This window comes from Arachis ipaensis, chromosome B10, assembly GCF_000816755.2.
Source record: "Arachis ipaensis cultivar K30076 chromosome B10, Araip1.1, whole genome shotgun sequence".
NCBI lineage: Eukaryota > Viridiplantae > Streptophyta > Magnoliopsida > Fabales > Fabaceae > Arachis > Arachis ipaensis.
The window spans coordinates 13,686,063-13,695,547 of NC_029794.2; positions in this window are offsets into that span (position 1 = coordinate 13,686,063).

Consider the following 9,485-nt stretch of genomic DNA (forward strand, 5'->3'; position numbering starts at 1 on the left):
GTGTGTTCTATCCATGTCTTAATTATCAAACAGAATACAAAATTAATGTCTTCTTGTGTCTATGTACTCTTGTGTATTTGTGTCTATGTTTTCATAATTTTAAGACATAAACCAAACACAGCCTTAAGGAAGAATAGTGTGTGGGTTCTAAGTTGCGCGCGGTTTGGAACACACACACACTAGCATAAAAAGTAATGTCACAAGTACACAAAAGAAAGCATACACTTCACTTATTCTAGTGTGCTTGAAATACTTTAAAGAAAACTTGAAGGTTAAGACAACCAAACAAGGAATGAAGAAGCATAAAAGCATTCAAGTAAAAATCAGGCAATTACGAATTGGATAATGAATGGACATTGATTGATGTGTAAGTAAACTTAGTGAACCAAATTAAATATAAGCTCACACATCAAGCAATGACACATATTGAAATTTGGTTGCAACACCTAAGTGACATAGAGGTGGAACACATGGGTGCTATGGAACTTAGGAAAAAGAAGATAGAAGTAAAAATCAATCACATAGCACGCATGGTCCACAAAGCTTTACAAAGCTAAAAAATATATCACTAGGTAAGCTTTCGATCCAATTTCATAATTCCATAAATCTCAATGCATGAAATAGGTGATGTGAATAAGGGTCAAGCATCACCTTAAAAATTACATTGATAATACACTATTGCCTAATCATGGATGATGAATGCTTTAAATCACACGGTGGCCAAAACATGCAATTCAAAAGATTTAGAAAGCTTGAAGGCAATGTATAAGTACTTGGTATTCAAAAAGGTTAAGCATGAAAAGTTTAAAACCAAGTAACAAATATAACCTCAACAATGAATCCAACATTGAATATTAACAACAATGATGTTAAACTAACATCCTATTAATAATCAGCAGCAATAAATAGTAAACAAGATTAATAATCTAACACTTATAATGAAAAATAGAAAATTAAACTAACTAAATAACTAAAAGAAATGGTTATATATGGTAATTGGTAGGGTTGGATGATGGTTAAAGGAGGGAAAGCAAAGAAGAGAAGAGAGAAGAAGGAAATAAATGGAAAGAAGAGAAAAAAAGAAGAGTGGTGAAAGAGGGCAGTCCACGCGTACGCGTGGTGTGACGCGTAAGCGTGGTGGGATGAAATGGGCGCAACGCGTACGCGTGGGTCACACGTACGTGTGATGGACAAATCAGAGAGGCGACGCGTACGCGTGGGATGACGCGTACGCGTGGGTGGATTTTGTGCTAGAGGCACAACTCCAGCCCAAAACTCGCCAACTCCAGCCCAAAACACCATAAAACCTTATTTAACCTACTAGATTCCCAAATAAACTCAACTAACCAAACAAAACATGAAATTAAACTAATTTTATTAATATTTACAAAAGAAAAAAAAATGAAAAGATGTTACCTTGGTAGGGTGTCTCCCACCTAGTACTTTTATTTATTGTCCTTAAGTTGGACTTATGGGGAGCTCTTCATCAAGGTGGCTTGTGCTTGAATCCATCCTTGAACATCCACCAATGCTTAGTCTTCCATTGTGCTTCAAGATTTTCAATTTATTGCACCAAGTCTTGATGGAGTTCTTCACAAGCTCGGAGCTCCCAAGGTTGATCCTCATATTGTAATCCAGGATCCCAACCCTTGTTTTCACACCCGTCTTCAAGTTAATTATGGTGGTTTCCTTCGGGTGGTAAGCAAGTCGAATTCTCACTAAGGTACCAAACTATCCTCCTAGACCCATTCAACTGAGCACTAGTCAAACCTTTGCGTCTACGCCTTGAAGCTTCAACCATAATGAGCCTAGATTTACAACGCCAACCACTAAACATCCTCCTCTTACGCTTAATCCCGCAAAGCGCCCTAAGTTGGCCATCCGTTTCAAGCAATCCAAATTCAAGTGGGATAATAAAGCTAAGAGTTATGAGTTTTACCCACTCAAATGAAGGATTGGATAGTGAATTAGGTGGAGAAGTTCCCAACGATCTTGATAAGGCGCATTCCACTTCCATCCATCCTCTTCTATGAGCTTCTACCACTTGACAAGGTTCTTCAAGCTTTACCTCTTTCCAAGCTTCCTCCAGTTCACATTCTCCCTCACCAATTTCTTCTAACTCTTCCCCATCACTCAAGTCATAAATAGGAGGTTTAGTGAAGTCTACCTCAACATCAATTCCAAGTTTAGTGGGGAAGGATTTATCAAGCTCAAAAGGATCATATGTTGATGCGGAATCATCATAGATGGGAGGACTTGGTGCTTGCCCCATTTCTTCCAATTCTTCAATCACATTGTGCCTTAGAGGTTTTACACTATCCTCCTTGACATTACTTTCAAACTCCATGGAATAAGGCTCTTCAACTTGAGACTCCTCTTTGCACTCAACATCTAAGTCTTCAACCACTTCCTTTGGTTCAATTGTCTCTACTTCCTCCTTTTGTTGTATTTCTTGCCTCAACTCCTCTTCTTCACCTTGAAGCTCCAAATTCTTCTTCTCATTGTGCTCCTCAATTAATCCTCCACATTCAATAATGGGAGTGTCTTGGATACTTGAGCACAATGATACCATGTGGTTCATCACTTCGGTCAAGCTATCCACGAGTTCTCCTAGCATCTTTTACTCTTCTTCTTGCTTTTGACAACGAATCAGAAGTTCTTGTTGCTCTTGCATTAGGGGTTGGAGAGATTGGTCCAATGAAGGTACTGGTGGAAGAGAGGGTTCATTGTTTGAGGGAAGAGTGTCATAGTTGGAAGGTGGTTCATATTGGTGAAAGTCTTGAGGTGGTTGATAAACCACTATTTTATGGTTTATCTTGTGTTTAATTGAGTGTTTTCATCAAGTTTTCACCCACTTATTCATATGATTTGCATGATTTTACAATCCTTTCCTAGTTTTATTCTATGGTTGAAAACTTGCTTCCTAGAGATCTTTAATTTGTATATTTTAATTCTCTTTTATACCATTCGATGCCATGATCCGTGTGTTAAGTGTTTCAGGCTTTATAGGTCAGAAATTGCTTAGAGAATGGAGAGGAAGCTTGCAAAAATGGAAGGAACACAAGAAACTAAGGAGATGACCAGCGATCATCGACGCGCACGCATGGCTCACTCGTGCGCACGACATGGAGAAAATTGCAGCGACGCGTGCGCGTGCCTAATGCGTACGCGTGGATTGGAGTCTGCACAAAAGATGCACACGCGTGGATGACGCGTACGCGTGACAAGAAAATTCACCAAATGACGCGCACGCGTGACTAACGCGTACGCGTGACATGCGCAATCTACAAAAATAACAGAAAACGCCGGGGGCGATTTTGGGCCAAGTTTTGACCCAGTTTCTAGCCCAGAAACACAGACTAGAGCGAGGGAACGTGCAGAGACTCAACACACATTCTCATTAGCATAATTTTAGGTTTTTAGATCGAAATCTAGAGAGAAATTTACTCTTCCTCTAGGTTTTCTTTACATTCATAGTTTATTAGTTTTATGCTTTTGCTTTTGGATATTGAAGAGTCATCACCTCTATTGAAGATACTATTCTAGTTTGTTTTCTTACTCCCTATTTATTTATTCCATATTCTTAATTCTTGTTTAGAATGGTAATTGGATTATTTTGGATTTATTAATGCAAAGGATTACTTTTATTTTTAATTAATTCTCAATCTCTATTTTATCTAATTTATCATGTCTTCTTCTTATATTTTTATGAGCATTATATTCATGTCAATGGAGTAGATTTCCTACTTGACATGGGGGTTGATTAAGAGGAGACACTTGAGTTGGAATGCTCAAGTGATTAGTTAAATTAGAAGTTGTTGACTAATTCTGTATTTACTAACGCTAGACCTTCCCAAGGGAGAGGACTAGGATTTGCGAATAAGAGTTAGCTCAATCACTTGACTTTCTTTTATTTAGTAAGGGTTAACTAAGTGAAAATAACAACCTCTTTATACTACATTTAAGAGAATTCCAATAAGGATAGAACTTCCAATTAATCATTCCCCCAGTCAAGACTTTTTATTTAAAATAATATAAATTCCTTTTTAATTTTCATTGCACTTATTTACAATTGTTTATTTTCTGTCGATCAACTCTCAAAATCTCTCGAAAACTCCTGATTAATAAATTAGCACCTTTTTGGCAACTCGTTGGGAGACGACCTGGGACTCATACTCCCAGTATTTTTATTCTAATTTTTGTGACACCTTTCTAAATTGATGAGGCGGATTTCAGCTGGTTAAGAGCTATACTCGCAACGCTGTTTTCACATTGACTTCTTAATTGGCCGACTCCCGCCTTACCCATCAGTGGTGTATATGGAAATTATGGTTCTTGGGAGTATTGGTATTGGAATGGTGGTGGTTCTAGGTATGGTTCATATGGTGGCTAGTATGGTGGATAAGGATTATGGTCGTATGGGGTGTTTGGTGGTAGAGGACTTGTGAGTATGGTGGTTTGGTGGTATGAGGCTTGTGAGTATGGTTGTTGAGCGCTATGTTGAGAGAAAGAGTCATATGTATGTGGTGGTTGTAGTTGACAATCACAATGAGGGTCACCACACACATTACATTGGTATGCATCACGGTATGGCTCTTGATCATAATACATTGGTGGAGGTTGTTGCCATGAAGATTGATCATATGCTTGAGGCTCCTCCCACCTTTGGTTGCTCCATCCTTGATGCATGTTGTCATTGTAGTTTCCATTTCCTACAAAATAGTTTGAACCAAACTCATAGCCAAAGTGACGAGAATTCATAGTGACAAGAGAAAATAAAAATAAATACTAATAAAAACTAACTCCTAAAGCAAGCGAAAACTAACAAAGAAGCATATTCACAATATCAACATATATACAATAGCCAATAACATAACACCATTGCAATTTCCCGACAACGGCGCCAAAAACTTGAAAGAAGAATTTATGTTGATCTAGAATTTCTCATTAAAAATAGGATTATTTTGTTGCAAGCATAGTCTAGACCAATAACCACTCCTCAATCAAAGTTTAGAGTTTTGGTTATCACAAGTCCAACCCAATAAAAGTAACCGAAGTATTTAAACTTCGGGTCGTCTTCTCAAGGAATTGCAGTGAGGTATGCATATTATTGGTTATGGTATCAAAGGGGGTTGGGTTGATAAAAAGGGTAAGAAATTAAATGACAACAAAAGTAAAGCAAGCAACTAAAGGAAACAATAACTAAAGAGAGACATTTATGGTAAGGATTAAGAATCTAAGCTTTCTATCCTAATCACTAATCATATTACAATAATTATCAAGAGCTTATCCTATTTAGTCATCTCCAACAATGGAAGAAGGTACAACGTTATCTTCACACGAGAGAAAGTAAAATAAGACTAGTTAATCTCAATTCAAAAGTCCTAATCAACTTACTAATTGAATTAGCAAAAGATTAGCATCGATGAAAATAATATTAACTAACAACTCTAGATCACCAACATAAGTTGGGTATTCATGACTCAAGATTGCCTAATTCTTCTTTCCAAGCCAAGAATGCTCAAAAATCTACTCTAACATCCAACCAAACATTTTGTCAAACACTTGGAATGCATAAAAAGAAAGCATATTAAATTTCAAGAAATATAAAAACTAACAACTACACAATGCAAGGAATCAACAATAGCAACTCAAAACAACAATAAAAGAACATCAAACATTAAATTGCATTGAAAGAAATCCAAATCCAACAAAAGTGCATCAATATAAAAGAGACATGAAAAGGGAAATTAACAAGAAAACTAAGAAGAACAAAGATGTAAGAACAAGAAATTGTAAAGGAAACAAGATGAAAACAATAATTAAATCCTAGATCTAAAATGCAATTAACCTAAAAACCCTAATTCTAGAGGGAAGAGGGAGCTTCTCTCTCTAGAAAACTAAAATACATGATGCTAATCTAAAACTAATTGCTCCCCCCTTGACCTATCTAGAATTCTGCATGAAATAGTCTCAAGAATGAGTTGGATTTGGACCTGGGCAGCCTAGAAATCGCCCCAGCGAATTCACTTTAATGAGGCCACGTGCTGGCTGTAACGCGTATGTGTCGTCTGGCGTTTTCCTTGTCACGCGTATGCGTCATGTCACGCGTACGCATCGCCTGGACGATGCACCTCTTCACACGTGCGCGTCTGTCACACGTGTGCGTCGCTCTAAATGCTCCAAATCCTTGTTTTTCCATGAATTCTCTACTTTGCATGCTTTTCTCTTCACTTCTTCCATCCAATACTTGCCTTATGAATCTGAAATCACTCAACAAATATATCAAGGTATCGAATGGAATTAAGATAAATTAAATTTAGCTATTTTAAGACTTAAAAAGTATATTTTCACTCTTAAGCACAAATTTAGGGAGAATTACAAAACCATGCTATTTCATTGAATAAATGTGAGAAAAGTTGATAAAATCTCCTAAATTAAGCACAAGATAAACCACAAAATTGGAGTTTATCACCAGTCTTTAATTGGGGGAGAAAAATAGTCCAATGTAAAGGGTTAGGGTTATGGGAGATATGATGAAAATTAGGAGAATACATTGTCGTTTTTGCATAGAAAGGACCTTGGACTATTTTGTCTCTTTTATCCACGTAGGACATTTCTGGCTAGACTTGACGAAACAAACTTGGCTAAGGACTGATGGAGTTAACGATTGAAAACTAACTAAGTAGTTAATTAAATTGATCCCTGACTTTTTGGACCGTGGATATTTAAGTCCCTGAAGATTTAAAAATACATTTAAGTCCCTGACCTCTTTAAAATCTGGACATATAGATCCCTGAGTCTAATTTGTCAAATTTTAAAAACTCTCTCACGTGTGCATCCGTATCAACTAGGTCAGTACAACAGGAATCATGTTTGATTTTTTCGTTGAGTCTGACAGAACCAAATGAACATGAGGGATCGATATGTATAGGTTTTGAAAAGATCAAAGACTTAAATGTATTTTCTAATCCTCGATGACTTAAATCTCTGCAGATCAAAAGGTCAATGACCTATTTATCCTTTTCTCTAATTTTTATTGGGGACTAAAGTGTCTAATCCAAAATTATTTGGAACCAAGATAGATAAATACTCGTAAATAAACTTGAAAAAAGAAAGTAGCTTAGATCATGGTTCACTGTTTCTATTTCTCCTGAGTTCTTCGCAAAGTCTCATCATTGCGCCAATCACCTTTAAAATTCTGGTCTCCTTCTTCTCAAATATAAGTAAATTTTGAGCTTTCCACAAATTACACTAAATACAATACAAAAATTTTAGTCTATTTCTCAATCTCTCTCAATCTTCCCTCCAAGCACAGTCTCACAGTATGCTAATTTTAAAATATGATTCATTTTCATTTTTTACCTTCTAAAAAATTACCACGGAAGTAGTGGTGATGGTAAATATAATTCATCTCTTGTGTGAATTTTGTGGAGTTTGGGCTTCTTTTGTTGTAAATAACAAATTTCTTTTTGTTGGACATTTGCATGACCTATATACTCCCGGAAAAAAAATAGTAGAATTTTGCAAGTTGTAAGTTGTTGATGAAAATTATATTAAATGCCTCCCATGGTTTTTAGCATGTAACTTTCAAAAAACTATTTCGTGTAATTCTAGAGTTAAATCTCAATTTGGTTCCTAAAATTTGATCCGATGCTCAGAATGACCCTCATAATTTCTTTGGCCTCAATTAGAATCCTTAAATTTGCAATCATGGCTCCGCCCTACCCCTGCGATCATTTTTGTCACCGGAATGCTGATCTGGCGCAATTGCATGACATGATGGACACTACTTAAATAACGGCGCATTGGTTTCGCATCCAAACCCTTTGGAAACTACGTAGTGTAAGAGTTTTCTTGATGTTTTGCATCTTATGATCGTCGTAGTGGAAAGAAAGAGAGTTTTAACCAAAAAACAACTGAAACGGCGTGGTTTTCAAAGGGTTTGGGCGTGAAAACAATGCCCCATCGTTTAAGTAGTGTCCATCATGTCATATAATTGCATTAGATCAGCATTTCGGTGATGGAGATAATCGCAGGGGCAAGTCAGAGCCACAATTGCAAATTTGAGGGTTCTAATTGGGACCGTCGAAATTGTGAGGATCATTCTGAGTATCGGACTAAATTTCAGGGATCAAATTGAGATTTAACTCGTAATTCTAATATCAAGTGGTTAAGATTTAAGAATGTGAGGTGATATTGTGTTATTTGCCAGCACAACCTAGACCTAGACAGATGCCTAATTCTTTCGACAACCACGCCGCGGCGTTGCTGAATGCTTCCAATCCGCCGGCTTCACTGCTGCTTTCTGCTCCTCGCAAAGGAGACAGCATGACCACGCTTTGTTAGACTACCGCCGCAGCACGCCTCTCCGCTACAGCTCGCCATGCCAGTCGTTGCCGCGTTTTCTGATTCTGCTGATATCTCCGACCGCCGCTGTTGTGCTACACGTCCGTCCTTCAGTTCCGCAGCGATCTCTCCTTCTCCTCTCCTATCCTAGAATTCTCCTATTCGTCCCTCTGAAGCTTCGCGTGCACAACTCCAGGGATATTTTTAAAAATTCAAAAGAAATTTCTATATATAAGAGTAATTAATAATATTTTATTATATTTATATTTAATTGTAAAATAAATTAAATTCAATAATAATTTTAATTAAGGATATATTTGATATATCAAAATTTAGATTAAATAAAAAATTAAATTTAACCATAATAAACTAACCTATTTCAATCAATAATATTATGATATATAATAAGAGGTAATTTATCTTTTAAAATGAAGAAGATTAGGTAAAATTTATATTTATATGCAATTTTTTAGTTTATATTTAATAAATTTAGCCACTAATCTTTTAATTTGAATTATTAAAAGTATTTTTGACAAGTCATATAATATGTCCAAAGAAGTTAAACTCAACTAAACACAAAATAACTCGTTCGTTGGTATATTATACAATTTGCAAACCAAACCTGGGAATTATACATACAAGTTTAGCAATGTTATTCCTAATAATTATATTTTTAGTTATGGTATTCTTCGAATAAAAATATTTTCATATCAAAAATATTAAAATTAATAAAATATTTCTTTCAAAAAATATGTGGTCAAAGATTTAGTATTTGTTTGGGTGAGCTTCTAAGAAAAAGATCTTTTTTCAAGTTATCTTTTTTCAAAAGATCTTATAAAAAAGTAAAAGTAATGTTATGTTTGGATATCTCATACAAAAAGATCTTTTTATTTATTAATTATACTTGGGTATTTTTTTTTGGTGACTTAAAAGAAAAATAAACAAAAACTAAGAAAGAAAAAAAAACAAGAAACTGCTTAATTATACTTGGGTATAACCATATAAAAGTATTTTTTGTTTATTTATTACGTGAAAAAATATCTTTTTTTAAAGAAAAAAATTTTTTTAAAAAAAGATGTAAATTGTAACTTCTTAAAAAAAGATGTTTTTTTTTAGTGGTTTTACTTTTACTACTA